General features: G+C 55.4%; 1 protein-coding gene across 4 annotated transcripts in view; it reads right to left on the reverse strand.

The window, feature by feature from the left end:
• Positions 1–14318, reverse strand: part of ARPC1B (actin related protein 2/3 complex subunit 1B) — a 30825-nt gene extending 16507 nt beyond the window's left edge. The window contains exons 1-2 of one of the 4 annotated variants that reach the window (XM_007656793.3): positions 14051–14317; positions 13135–13297 (exon numbers count right to left, since the gene is read on the reverse strand). The gene's annotated coding sequence lies outside the window, so the exon portion shown is untranslated. Of the gene's footprint in view, positions 1–13134; positions 13620–14050 lie in introns of those variants that run through there. The other 3 variants (XM_007656788.3, XM_007656796.3, XM_001511680.5) reach the window with 3 other exon arrangements.
• Positions 14319–14641: the final 323 nt, after the last annotated feature.

Genomic DNA, 14641 nt, shown 5'->3' on the forward strand with positions numbered 1-14641 from the left:
GGACCCCAGGGGGCACAGGCTGCTGCCCAGCCTCCGGGGAGCCTTCCGCCCACTGTGCCTTTCAGCTGGACAGGGTGTCTGCCCTCCTAGGACAAGGGACTTGGCTCAAGATGAATAACAAAGGACCGGGCTTGGTCTGCATCTCGGAGGTAAAAGGAGTTTTCTCTCTGTCCCGGTGGAGAATCTGCGATGGGGTTTCCAGAAGCAGCGTGGCCCAGTGGAAGGAGCATGGGCCTGGGAGTCAGAGGGTCTGGCTTCTAATCCTGGCTCTGTCACTTACTTGCCCTGTGACCTTGGGCAAGTCGCTTCACTTCTCTGGGCCTCAGTTTCCTCAACTGTAAAATGGGGATTAAGTACTTAGTCTCCCTCCTACTTCGACTGTGAGTCCCACGCGGGTCGGGGACTGTCCCCCCGACTTGATTAGTTTGCCTCTACCCCAGTGCTCAGAAGGGTGTCTGCCACGTCGTAAGACCTTAACAGATATCATAAAAATAAACAAAAGTAAATTTAGAAAGCTCTCTGGGAGCCCCTTCCCCAGTCTGCCCTGGCCCCGGCGGGGAGCGTTTCCCCTGGGAACCGCTAGCCTCAGCGCTGCTGCTAACTTGGTCGATCATATTTAATGAGCGCTTACCGTGTACCAAGCCGTACTAAGCGCATGGAAGAGTACAATACAATAATAAATAAGCACATTCCCTGCCCACAGCGAGCTTACAGTCTAGAGGGGGGAGACAGACATTAATATAAGTACATAAATTACAGATATGTACAAAAGTGCTGTGGAGCTGGGCGGGGTGGGGGGGGGATGAATACAGGGAGCAAGTCAGGGCGACGCAGAAAGGAGTGGGAGAAGAGGAAGGAGAGCTTAGTCAGGGAAGGCCTCTTGGAGGAGTTGGGCCTTCAATAAGGCTTTGAAGTGGGGAGAGTCACTGTCGGACACGAGGAGGGAGGGCGTTCGGAGGCAGGGCACGGCCGGACCCCTCTTGCCCCCTCCCCAGCCAACTCTGGTGGGCAGGAGCAGAGAGAGGACCGTTAAAGGGAGTTTGAAAAGTCGTCCAAAACAGGAAACGAAGGCAGAGCAGCTGGAAAGTTGGGGGATTTTTGTCTGTTTCCCCTTTGGGGAATAGAGTAAGCGCCGTGGCTCCCCTTCCCTAGTCCCTGGCACCGACCTCTCTTCCCAGGCTGAAACTCCACAGGCAGGAGACAAAGGATCAGGGAAACTCAGAAGGCGTGGGAGAAGCTCTTTCTGTCTCACGCTTAGATGGAAATGATAAATTAAAAAATACCTTGATTGTGTCATGCAGTCCAAAGTGGGAGGGGTAGAGGGAGGAGAAGAGAGGAAAGAGATAAGAGGAGAGAGAGGAGGGAGAGAGAAGAGGGGGAGGAGAAAGAGAGAAGAAAGGTAGAAGGGAGAGGAGACGGAGGCCGGAGAGGTGGAAAAGGAGAGAGAGGCGCAAATGGAGAGAGAGGCCGGGGATCGGGTCTACTAACTCTAATGTACTCTCCCAAGCGCTTAGCGCAGTGTTCTACATCTGCAGAGCATAAGTGGCCAATAAATACTATTGACCAATGAGAGGGAGGAGAAAGAAATTTTTCCACTTCACCCGGCAAGGTGGTTGTGTTGATCCTTGGGATCGCCTGGAAGCTCCCGAGCCAGACGTAGGACGCGGATTGTGTCCGACCCGATGAGTTCGCGTCTACCCCGGTACAGTGTTTGGCACATAGTAGGGGCTTCGCAGATGCTATCATCATCAGAGATGCTGCCCGCCCTCTACCCTAGACCTCTTCCTGGGACCTGCAAAGCCTTGGGATGGAGGAACGGAACTTGCCAAGTCCAGACATTCAACATAGCTCAAAATCCTCCCCTGCTCCTCTCCCTTCCTGAAATGGATCTGGGGCCCAAGAGCCCCGTGCCTTGCCCGCATCCTCCCTCTGTCCCGTAACTACCCCTCTTCTTCAAGGCCCTCTTAAAATCACGATCTCCTCCGAGTAGGCCCTCCCCAATCTCCCCTGTTCCCTCCCCATTCCAAGTTGGATCCGTATCCTTTCAGCAGTTGCTCTTCACCCCATCCTCGGCCCCGCAGCTCTTGTGTATAGATCCATAATTTATCTTAATGTCAGTCTCCCCCAGTCTACGGTAAGCTCACTGTGGACAGGGAACTTCTCTACCGACTCCGGACTTAGCCCAGGGCTCTGCACATAAGAGGTGCTCCATAAATGCCATTTCTTACGGGTTGTTTAGGTGTTAACGGGGGTGTGAAGGCATGAGGGAGGAGAGGAAAGAAAATTAACCACTCAACCCTGGCTGGCCCGCTTCGGTCCAAGTGGCGCAGCAGAGAGTTCAGGCGTCATCAACACCTGTATCTTTGTATCTGCTCCCCTTCCCTTTTTAACCCGCTTCTGCTGCCGATTAAGGGAAAGAAACCCCAGATTGCAGGGTCCGTTTCATGTGCTATTTCGACTTCTTCGGGACCACTTGGGTCTCAAAGACGAAAGTCAGTTGGATGCTCAGACGGAGGGGAGTCCCACAGCGAGGGCGTCACGTGTGTCCGCCTGACGTGGGAAAGGCAGGGAGGCAGCTGCGGACACCGCACGCTGAGTCCTGGGCCTCCAGCTCCAGGCCCACAGGCATAGTCCTGGGGAAGAGGGCCGGGGGCCCGCGGGCCCGGCACAGGCCGGATATCTGGGGCATTCATTCGATCGTATTTACTGAGCGCTTACTGTGTGCAGAGCACTGCATTAAGCCACCGGAGCAGCCCCAGAGCCAGCCCTGCAGCCCCGGCAGCCTCGGGCCAGGACAGAGCCCCCACGACCGCGGCCCCAGCGATTCGGACTGCCCTATTTTGGGTCATCTGGGACTTCTAGAACTCCTGGGATTGCCGAGCCTTGGACCCCTGAGACCCCTGAAGCTGCTGGGATGACCGTGCCCACTGGAATTCCCGATCAGAAGCGGAGGGGAAGGAGGAGGAGGAAGCTGAGGCAGGGGAGGAAGCGGGCAAGTGCTTCCCTTTTTCTTCCCTTTTCCCTTCTCTCCCTTTGTTCCTCTTTTTTTAAAAAATGGTGTTTGTTAAGCACCTTTTACATGCCAGGCACGACATTCCATGGCGGGCTACGTACAAGATGGTACCCTATGGGGCTCACAATTTTAGTCCCCATTTTACAGATGAGGAACTGAGGCACAGAGAAATGAAGTGACTCGCCCAAAGCGATAGGGCAGACGAGCGGTGGAATCAGGATTAGAACACAGGTCCCCTGACTCCCGAGCCCGTGCTCCAACCGCTAGGCCGCACTGCTTCCCTCCCCTTTTCTTTCTCTTCCCACTTTTCCCCCGCTTCCCCTCCCTGCCGCGTTTCACCCTCTCTCCCTTTGGCCACCGGTGCCCCGTCCCCTCTCCCCCAGCCCCTTCTCTGCCCACCCCCATTCTGCCCCAGGTGAGCTGTTTTCTGGCCTTTCCTTTGCCTCTGCCCTCCCCGGGTCCGGGTCGAGGCCGGGGGAGGTAGGGATGGGATGCCGGGGCCCAGCCAGGGACCAAGAGAGCAAGACATCCGGGACCGGACGGGGCTAATCTTCCCACTTCTCCCATCCTGGGAGGATAAAGGCCAGAGCCTAAAGAGTCCGTTGGCGGGGCTCCTCCCCTGCACTAGTCCCCCTTTCCTAGATCCCCTCTCCCCCGCCCATTCCCCTCGCGGTGGCCCGCAGGACCTTCCGAAGACGGGAGAGAGCAGACACGGGCTCCGGTTTTCTTCCCACAGCTGGACCCAGCCTGCTTCCCTCACATACTTGACATTCCACGCGAGCCCCGAGGAGGAGACATCCGCGGCAGAGCAGAAGGGGCAGCGCAAGGGGCCCGGCGCCGAGTGGGAAGAGGGGTGGGAGGGTAGCGCCGAAGAACAGCCAGGCCCATCTGGAAGTCATCGAGGCCCCGAACACCTATCGTTTACTTGCAAAGCTCCCGAATGGGAATTCCTCCCTCCCTCTGGATCCTTTCTCTTCCTCTCCTGCTCCAAGGAAACCCACGCATCCTTTCGGAGAGCCACGGGTTAGCGTACGCATCTCTCCGCTCTGTCTCCGCTAGAGAAGGGGCCCCTTTTCTGCAGCTGGAACGTGTGTGTCTCTGCGTGCGTCTGCATGCGTGTGCAAACACATACTCACGGGGGGAGATCGACTCTGAGGTTTGGCCGCCCCGGCAAGCCTGCTTTTTGAGGCTCTGGCTTTGGTTCGAGGGGCGGGAGGAGGGTGTTTTTTCTCCCAAAACGACAGTAATCCTCTCTTTTGCCTCCCTGTACCCCAATGCGTCGACCAAGTCCACGCAGTGAAGCCTTGTCCGGGGTCTCCGTCCATGGGGGCTGGGGCAGGGGGAGGGCAAGAGAGGGCTCCCCCGGGCAGGGCGGCCATACCGGATGGCCGGTTGCCAGCGGATGGCTACTGTCGGGACGTCCAGGACTCCGACGTGCCCTCCCCGGCACGCCCTTCCCACCCGCCCATCTCGGGGCCTGGGCTTCTCAATCAGTCCGGTGGGCGGCCTTGTCAAGCCACAGAGAGAGGGAGAGGGGTCCTGCAGAAGAGGAATAAATATCGAGCCCCACTTGGGACCGGGGCTACGTCCAACACGATTGTTGGGGAGGGATTATCTCTCTCCGTTGCCGAATTGTACTTTCCAAGCGCTCAGTACAGTGGTCTGCACACAGTAAGCGCTCAGTAAATACGACTGAATGAAGGAATGAGCTGGCAACCACCCCGCACTTAGTACGGGGCCTGGCACACAGTAAGCCCTTAACAAATGCCGTAATTATCATTACTGTTTTCCTCAAAGCCAGTCATTCCTGTTCTAAGGCAGTTCAATCTGCTGTTCCCTCAGAGGAATGTCGGTCGCCAAACCCTGCAGGGAGCGGCCCAGCCCCGGAGCGCAGCCTCCCGGCCTCCCCGCCTCCGGCTTCCCGAGCCCCGAAACCCTCCTGGCTTGGCGGGCCGCCCCTGGGCGGGACCTCCTGGCTTGGCTCCGACTCCACGTTGCTTCGCAGGGGCTGGAAGCGACCGGCTTCTTGCGGTCCCCAGCGTTGGCCTTCGGCCCTCCCCGCTCCCCGCCCCGGTCAAGCTCGACGTCCCCGGAGCCCGCCCCGTCCGCCCAGGCCGGCCCGGCTTGTGACTAATTCCTTCCCCCGGCCGGCTTAGGTCATGTTTGGCTCTTCCTTTCCCGGAGTGGGGATCGATCAGCGAGAAGAGAGAAGCGGGCCCTGCTGAAGCTTCTTCCTCCCGAGCTGGAACCCCCCCGGACTGTCAGAGGATCCCGGGCGAGGCACTGGGCCTTTCTCCACCCCCATGTCTCCCTGCCCCTAAGATGCCTAGGGAAGCAGTGTGACCTAGTGCCCGGAGCGAGGGCTTAGGGGTCCAAGGATCTGGGTTCTAATCCCAGCTCTGCCACTTGTCTACTGTGTGCTCTGGGGTAAGTCCCTTCGTTTCACTGGGCCTCAGTTACCTCATCTGTAAAGGGGGATTCAATACCTGTTCTCCCTCTTCCTCGGTCTGTGAGGCCTGTGTGAGGCCTGATTGTCTCGAATCTACCCCAAGGCTTAGTGCAGTGCTGGGCACCTGATAAGTGCTTAACAAATACCCCGATTATTATTATCACGTTCCACTCCTCCCGGGAGGGGCTGTAAATGTGGCCGGGAACCCAAACTGGGGGATGCGCAGCCGGCTCCCAGCCCCGCCCTCCCCTAGTCGACTTTCTTTGCCGTGAACAGCCGTGACCGGGGCTACCTGGAGGGGCTGGTCTCGCTGAAATGGCCTAATAATAATAATGTTGGTATTCGTTAAGCCCTTACTATGTGCCGAGCACTGTTCTAAGCGCTGGGGTAGACACAAGGGAATCAGGTTGTCCCCCGTGGGGCTCACAGTCTTAATCCCCATTTTACAGATGAGGTAACTGAGGCACCGAGAAGTTAGGTGACTTGCCCAAAGTCACACAGCTGACAAATGGCCGAGTCGGAATTTGAACCCATGACCTCTGACTCCAAAGCCCGTGCTCTTTCAACTAAGCCACGTGAGGCCCAGGGGGATCTAGCCACCTGGGAGGTGGGTGTTTTTTGTCTTGGGGGGGGGGGGGGAGGGTTCCGGTTTCTTCCCCTAATCTGCCCCGGCATTTTTTTTTATGATATTTGTTAAGTGCTTACTACATGCCGGGCACTGTACTAAGCATACGAAGTTAGACATAATCTTTGTCCCCCACGGGCTCACGGTCTTAATTACCTTTTCACAGACGAGGTCACTGAGGCACAGAAAAGTTAAGTAACTCGCCCAAGGTCACGGAGCGGACAGACGGTGGAGTCGGAACTGGAACTCGAGTCCTTCCGACTCCCAGGCCCGTGGTCTATCCACTAGGCCAAGATGCTTCCCCTTCCTCTAGCCTCCTCTAGATAAAGCCCTAGGAAGCAGGATGGTCCCTTCTCTGCCCCAACAAGGCAGTGGTTCCTAAATCTCTCTCATCCTAATAATAATAATAATATTAATTACGCACTTACTGCATACCAAGTACTAGGCTAAGCGCTAGGCAAGAAAATCAGATTGGACCTACCCAGCTAACGGTCTTTTACCTCTATGCAGTAGAGAGGAGATGGGAAGCCGCATGGCGTAGTGGAAAGCGCACAGGCCTGGGAGTCAGGGGACCTGGGTTCTAATCACAGCTCTGCCACTTGCCTGCTGCGTGCCCAAAGACGAGTCACTTAACTTCTCTGTGCTTCAGTTTCTCCGTCTATAGATCGGGGATTAAATACCCATTTTCCCTCCCCCTTAGACTGTGAGCCCCACATGGGTCAGGGACCTTGTCCGACCTGCTTACCGTCTATCTACCCCAACACTTAATACAACGTTTGGCAAATAGTTTGCACTTAACAAAGACCATAATAGCGTAGCAATAATTATTATTACTGCGTGAGATTGGAGGGGAAACGGAGGCAGAGAGAGGCGTCACGGGGATGGCGGGTCAATGCAGAAGGGAGAGGGAGCTGGGAAAAAGAGGGCTTAATCTGGGAAGGCCTCTTGGAGGAGGTATGACCTTCATAAGGCTTCGAAGGTGTGGTGTGTACAGAAGGGGAGGGAGTTCCAGGCTAGAGGGAGGATGCGGGAAAGGGGTCGGCAGCGAGATAGATGAGTTCGGGGCACAGTGAGCAAGCTGAGGCTAGAGGAGAGGAGTTTGCGGTCTGGGCTGTAGTAGGAGATGAGGGATTGAAAAAAAATAAAGTGCAGTGGAAACGCTGAGTCGTTTCCCCGTTTGCCAGAAATCCTCAGCTCGTCCGCCAAAGCCTCCGGCTCGGCTCCCGAAGGCAAGACTCTGCCTTCTACTTCTACTCTACTGTCCCGGTCACCTAGGGCAGTGCTCTCCAGAGAAGAAAGCGCTCAATTAACACTAGGGATTGATCCGGAAATCCTTAGCTCTCCGGGCCACTGTGTCTACCGGAGCGGCGTGGTCTAGCGGGAAAGATCCGGGCCTGAGAGTAAGAGGGCCCGGGTTCTAATTCCGGCTCCGTCACTGGCCTGTGTGACCCGGGGCAGGTCACTTAACTTCTCCGAGCCTCAGTTTCCTCATCTGTAAAATGGGGATTCATTCGATACCTGTTCTTCCTCCTATTTAGGCTGTGAGCCCCATGCAAGAAAGGGACTGTGTGTCCGACCTGATTAAACCCCAAGATTTAGAACGGTGCTTTTTTCTTTTTAAATGGCATTTGTTCAGCGTTTACCGCGTGCCAAGCAGAGCTATAAATACCGGGAAGGAATAAAGTAAGCAGGTGGACACGGTCCAGGTCCGACACGGGGCTCACGGTCTTAATCCCCATTTTACAGATGAGATAACTGAGGCTCAGAAAAGTGAGGTGACTCACCCAAGATCACAGAGCAGACAAGTGGCGGAGCTAGGATTTGAACCCAGGCCCTTCTCACTCCCAGACTAATGCTCTACCGCTAGGCCACGCTGCTTCTTACACATTGCGCTTGACACATATTAAGTACTTAACAGATTCCATAATTATTACCATTATTAGAGTCAATATCCTCTGAAGGCCCACCGGACCTCCCTGTCAGCTGCTGATAGTGATGATTATTATGGTATTCACTGAGTGCCAGGCACTGTACTAAGCGCTGGGGTGGATACAAGCAGATCAGGTTGGACGCGGTCCCTGTGCCCTGTGGGGCTCCCGGGCTCGATCCCCATTTTACAGATGAGGTGACCGCGGCCCAGAAGAGTTAAGTGAGTTGCCCGGGGTGGCACAGATGAGGGGCAGAGGCGGGATTAGAACCCATGACCTTCCGACTCCCAGGCCCGTGCTCAATCCACTACGCCATTGCAATTCCTGCAGGCAGAGAGTGCCAACCCGGAGGTTTGCTTCAGAGACGGCTCCCCGGACACAAACTCCCTAAAATCTCCGGCCTCCCCCGGCTGCCCTGCTGGACAGCAGGGAGCAGAGCCCCGTTGCATCTAATAGGCTCCAACTCCCTGGCATCTGTTGCTGATGTCGGAAAAAGTCGGGACAAATAAAAGGAGCTATTCACCACTCGGGAAATGAGATGCTGAAAATGACTCCGAGTCTCTGAAGGTAAACATTAACGTCTTCCCCGCTACTGGATGAATGGAGGAAGCTGTGGATGGCAGGAGGGAGAAAAATAAGTCTGTTCTCTGTAGCTGGGGACCGGGTCGTTGGGCAGCCTTGGGAGGGAGCCCCGCCGTGACCCAACGGACGGTCTTCTTCGGACGAGCTTAAAAATGGAAGCTCACACCCGCGCCTGCCCCAGACCACAGACCCGGCAGATAGCTAAAGCACAAACAGCCACTTCCTTTTATGGACTTTTGGTTTAAGTTTTTAAACAGGCAGGCACACAGGCAGGTTTCAGGGGCACTTCCGTGTGAGAGGCAGGGTGGTCTAGTGGATAGAGCCGGGGCCTGGGACTCAGAAGGACCTGGGTTCTAATCCCCGGCTCCATCGCTTGTCCGCTTTGGGACCTTGGGCAAGTCACTTGACTCCTCTGTGCCTCAGTTCCCTCAACTGCAAAATGAGGATTAAGGCCGTGAGCCCCAAGTGGGACACAGACCGTGTCCACCCTGATTACTTTGTATCTACCCCAGCGCTTAGAACAGAGACTTACACATAGTAAACATCTAACAAATACCATTAAAAAAAAGGAGGGTGTGGACAGCGGTTCTCCCAAAAATATCCAGAGCCTCCTTCCCCTCCTCCTCCTCCCGACCCCACCCCCTCCTCCCTCACCACACAACTTCCTCATCCGAGTTGCCGCAATGGCTCTGCCTGGCTCTGCATTTTCAAGCCCTCTCGTTCTGCCCCAGCCCCTCCTCGCAGGCACGGACTTACTGGGGAAATACTTTCCCTCCCGACTCCTCGAGTTTTCCACCTTTAAATGGGTGGGGACCGTCTAGGTGCTACGGAGACTGTCTGCCAGACTCCATTTCCGATCCGTTCCGAATCACGGTACGCTGCCCGGAAACAGACTTCTTCTCTAGTTGTCTGAAACTGCACCTCAACTTGGGAGAGTAGAGGATAAATCGGGTGTGACGGAGGCAGGCTCGGCCTTGACCGCTGGCCAATACGGCGTGCGCTGAGCACGACGGTGCCGTCTCCCGTACAGTGTGGCCGAAGGCAGCGTTGGCGATGACGGCAGTGTGGTCTGGTGGAAAGAGCACCGGTTTGGGAATCAAACGACCTAGGCCCTAACCCTGCTGTGTGAGCCGGACCTTGTCACTTAATTTCTCGTGCCTCGGTCTCCTCCTCTGGAAAGTGGGGATTAATACCTGTTTTCCCTCCCACTTAGACTGTAAGCCCCATGTGGGACGGGGACGGTATCCGACCAGACCGTCTTGTCTCTGCCCTAGTGCTTCATACAGTGGTTGGCACACAGGAAGTGCTTACCAAATACCAGTTACGATGCTTTTCTGAACTAAGTAATAATAATGGCGTTTGTTAAGCGCTTACTACGTGCCAAGCACTGTTGTAAGCACTGGGGTACAAGGTTATTAGGTTGGACCCATCAGCTTCCAGGCCTGGAGGGTGGGAAGGCAGGAGGGGAACTCTTTCCCTGGGGCCCCAGGAAGCCTCCGTTCCAAATGGGCCAATCAAGGGGTGAAGGCTAACATTTCTGCTCTAGTGCAGGTTTTGGGGGGGGTACAGCTCGTGGGCACGTGCTCTATTCTCTTTCTCAATCAATCGATCGGGTTTATTGAGCGCTTACTGGGTGCAGAGCACTATCCTAAGCGCTTGGGGAGAGTACAATAGAGTTGGTAGATACGTTCCCTGTCCACAGCGAGCTTACGGTCTAGAGGGGGAGACAGACATGAAAAGAAATTACAGATAAGGACGTGAGCACTGTGGGGCTGAGGGTGGGGTGAATAAAGGATGCAGAGCCAAGCGCGAGGGTGAGGCAGAAGGGAGAGGGGGTAGGGGAAGGCCTCTTGGAGGAGATGGGATTTTGTCACAGACCTCCAGGTCTGCCACCCGGAAGAGTCCATCTGCAGATCGTCAGCATCATCGTGAGGAGTATTTAATGAGCCCTTGTTGGGTGCAGAGCACTGTACTGGATGCTTAGGGGACACACAGGTATATAAGATGCAGTATCATCATGGTATTTGTTAAGCGCTTACTATGAGTCAAGCACTATTCTAAGCCCTGGGGTACGTGCAAGTTAATCAGGTGGGGCACAGTCCCCGTCCCACATGGGGCTCACGGTCCAAGTGGGAGAGAGAACAGACATTGAAGCCCCATTCTGTAGATGAGAAAACCGAGGCCCAGGGAGGCGAAGTGACTTGCCCAAGGGCACAGAGCTAACAAATGGCGGAGCCGGGATTAGAACCTCGGTCCCCTGACTCCCAGGCCCCGGGTCTTTCTACGTCTCCATCCCTATGCAAGAAAAGCCTCGTATCCAGGGTGGGTCCGTGTGCTGCCTAGAGGCACTGAGCCTATTTGTCACCTTGAAGTAAAAACAAAATCTCTGGTGTTGGTGGCCACGCGGCCGTTGCTGGTGAGGCAAGCCCACTTCCGGACCGGAGCCCCGCCTCATCGGTTACTGTGTAGCAGTGTGCATGGATAGTTTACGGGATGTAAACTGAAACAGAAGAAAATATATCCAGGGATGTGGTATTTCCCTGACGAAGATTTACGGGTATTTGGTCCCCATCCCGACCGGGGCTTAGGAGGTCTACTGGGGAATTCATTCAATAGTATTTATTGAGCGCTTACTATGTGCAGAGCACGGTAACGCCACCTTAGACAGGTTTGTTCCGGTCTCTGGCTGCAGTCTTGTCTGTTGACAAGCTGCTATCTTTCTCTCTGGCAGTGGAAGTAGCTGAAGGATTAGTAATAAGAGCAATTGCTGTGGAGGGAAACAGTAGTCGGAGCGATAGCTGTTGGAATATTAATATTTGTTTTAGTAATAGTGATAATACTTGTCGAAGTCGAAGTAGGAGCTGAAACAGTAGCTGGAATTTTAGCAGTTGTAGTAGAATTCACTCATTCGATCCTATTTACCGAGCGCTTAATGGCTCAGTGGAAAGAGCCCAGGTTTGGGAGTCAGAGGTCGGTGATCCTAACCCCGGCCCTGCCACCTCTCCGCTGCGTGACCTCGGGCAAGTCGCTTCGCTTCTCTGGGCCTCAGTTCCCTCATCTGGAAAAGGGGGGTGAAGACAGTCCTAGGTGGGACAACCCCATCTCCCCCAGCGCTTAGAACGGTGCTTGGCACAGAGGAAGCGCTGAACGAATACCAACATTATGATGATTATTACTACTAAGAGCTTGGGAAGTACAAAGTCGGCATCAGAAGTGGCAGTAATTTTACAAGTCGGAGTTGGCAGCGCCTACCTAGGGCGGCACGCCATATTGGCATTTGGGAAGCACAGAATAATTCACAGTGATACATTCCCTGCCCACAGGGAGCTTACGCTCTAACGGGAAAGAAGCTGCCCTTCGGCCTAGGCGGGTGGACGCTTTTATAGACTTTCACCCCCCACTAACCGAGAACTGGGATTTCAGCGAGGGCTCCCCTTGAGCTTTAGAATAAATCGTAAATCGCGTTCGTTCTTGCTGCCTTCCTCCCTCCACTCCACCCCTTTCCCTGCATCCCGCTGCCGAGTCTTGGGAGAAAGGCACCGTCCCCGCCTTCCCACTTTCTGGCTCCCAGATCATCCCTGAAGGGAGCTCAAAGACCCTCCCCAAGAGGGCTCCCCCAGGAACCGCCTCGGGTCTTCCCAGCGGCAGGGTGGCCATTCCCCATCCTCTCTGCCTGCCCCGCGGGCAGAGTCTGGGCGCCGCCTCAGCCATACAGGAGGAATCAGGGAGCACGGCAGACCAGAACACGAATCCGAGGAGGGGCCTTACTAACCTCAGTTACAAATCAGCTGCCCCAAGCGTCACGGCCGGTGCTGAATAACCCAGAAAGGCACCGATCCACCTCAGATGGCCACAGCTAAGCCGGATGGGCCCTACTTCAACATGCCTCCCCCTCCCCCCCTGAGGAGGGGGACACTCCAGACTCAGCTCGGAGGACCTGGGAATGCATGCTTTCACCTTGAGCCATCACGGGAGGGAAAAAGAGGCGGGAAAAAAGCCGGACCCAAGCGGTCAAGAGAAGAGATTTTTAAGAGATGCAGGGTTTGGGAGGCCTGATTCTGCATTCTAAGAGATGGGATCTCTTCCTCTCCGGGAATTCCCAACACGGGGGCTCCCCGTGTCCACACGGACAACCAATCGAACAGGAGGGAAAGGACCCACGATCGATCGACCCATCGTACTTACTGAGCGTTTACCGCGTGCGGAGCCCCGAACAGAGCGCTCGGGACGGTACGGTATAACAGAGTCGGTAGTCGCGTTCCCCGCGAGTTAAGAGGGAGTAGATGGCATATTTACGGAGGAGGGGGGACTCTCCCAATCCGGTTTCCCTGCTCTAAACTGCAGATCCTTCTCTGCGAAGGCAGGATCGAGAGGGGCAGGAGTGAGGACCGTACAAGTCGAATGCCTTCTGAGAAGCCCCACCCTGCAGTCGGGTCTAAAGCGAGTTGTCTCACAGCATAGAAGCATGAATTTCCAGTTTTTCCTTGTTAAAAATCAGCGGCAAAAGAAGCATTCACACACACATACAGACTCTTACCTTCAAAAAAAAGGGCGAGGGCGGAATTGAAGGCGGTGGCGAGGAGGGGGCAGCTCCGCTCACGGACTCTGGGCAGTCGACGTGAACCTCGCCTCGGTTAGAGCTGACTGAGAGGCAGCAGTTGAGTTCTCGTTCTGAAGTAATCTGACTTCCCTTTTCCTCTCTGAGAAAAGAAACCACTTCCTTGTGTGGGCGTCGGGGGACCGCGGCCTCAGACTTGCTAGAGGCTCCGTCAGGCTGCACGGGAGCTGGCTCGGCTCCTCGGGCCTGCTCACGGGACCAGGACAATGTAGAGAGCGCCCGGAGCCGAGGGAGAATTCTCCCGATCGTGTCCACATCTGTGTGTCCCGGAGCTCCTGAACAATCCAAAGACACCGAAAGGATTGGAATCCTAATTAGAAACCAATCCCATCCCCTGAGAGTCGGCGGTGCCGATCGGGGCCTCCCCCTCACGAAACTAAACTTCAGGAAACTCAGGCTCTCACTGGTCTGGACCTCATTCCCCGCCTCCCTGAACTGCAACTCCTTCCCCCTCTCTCCCCGCTTCCACCCTCTCCTCCTTCTAAAACTTTATTCCAGAAGGCTGCACTGTGGACTCGTAAACTGCCCAAGCACGTGGCTTGCGGTCCAGTTTCGGGAGAGAAAGGGAGGGGACAAAACACTGCTGGTGTGCCCAAGGACGTCAGAACTCTGCTTTCCCTGCACACACACACACACACACAGATGTGATCACGAGAGCAGTCCGAGAGGCCCACCCAACCACGAATCCCCACATCTGAGAGGCAGAGATCTCTTAGGTGAACAGCAGAGCTTTTGTTTGCTTTTAAACACTCCGTTTCCAACCTCCCCCACATTAACAAGAGATATTGCTTGGGCTTGAATCAAAAATAAATCACTTCCTCTTCTACTTACTCACCAGTCCCTACGAAGGCACTCCTAGCTTTCCACAGCTGTTGGAGCCGCGGCTACGGGAATGCAGTCTCTCTCATCCGTCTTCGGGGCCCGCTGATGTCATCGAGGAAGCGGAATTCTCAATTCAGGGCTGGGCGGGATGGGTGAGCGGGTTCGGCTCTCTAATCGGGTCCAGTGACGAGGCCGGTTCGCACCGAGGCTGGCCCTTTAAGCGCTCCGATCCTCCGGAATGGTTTCTGCCCAGGTTCCCTTACCGTCTGACATTCCTGGCCTGTTTACCACTCCTGGGCACATGTGTAGCCTGTGGCATTTGACGGTTGCACAATCTATCCACCTCCTCCCTAAGCAAATATCTAACAGCTCCAGGGCCCACCCATTTCCAGTCACAGGGCTTCCATGAGAACTCCCGAGAAGTAGCGAGGCCTCGTGGGTAGAGCACGGGCCCGGGGGGTCAGAGGGACCTGGGTTCTAATCCCGGCTCCGTCGCTTGTCCGCTGGGTGACCTTGGGGAAGTCACTTCACTTCTCTGCGCCTCAGGCACCTCATCTATATAATGAGAATTAAGACTGGGAGCCCCATGCGGGACCGGGACCGT

This window comes from Ornithorhynchus anatinus, chromosome 2, assembly GCF_004115215.2.
Source record: "Ornithorhynchus anatinus isolate Pmale09 chromosome 2, mOrnAna1.pri.v4, whole genome shotgun sequence".
NCBI lineage: Eukaryota > Metazoa > Chordata > Mammalia > Monotremata > Ornithorhynchidae > Ornithorhynchus > Ornithorhynchus anatinus.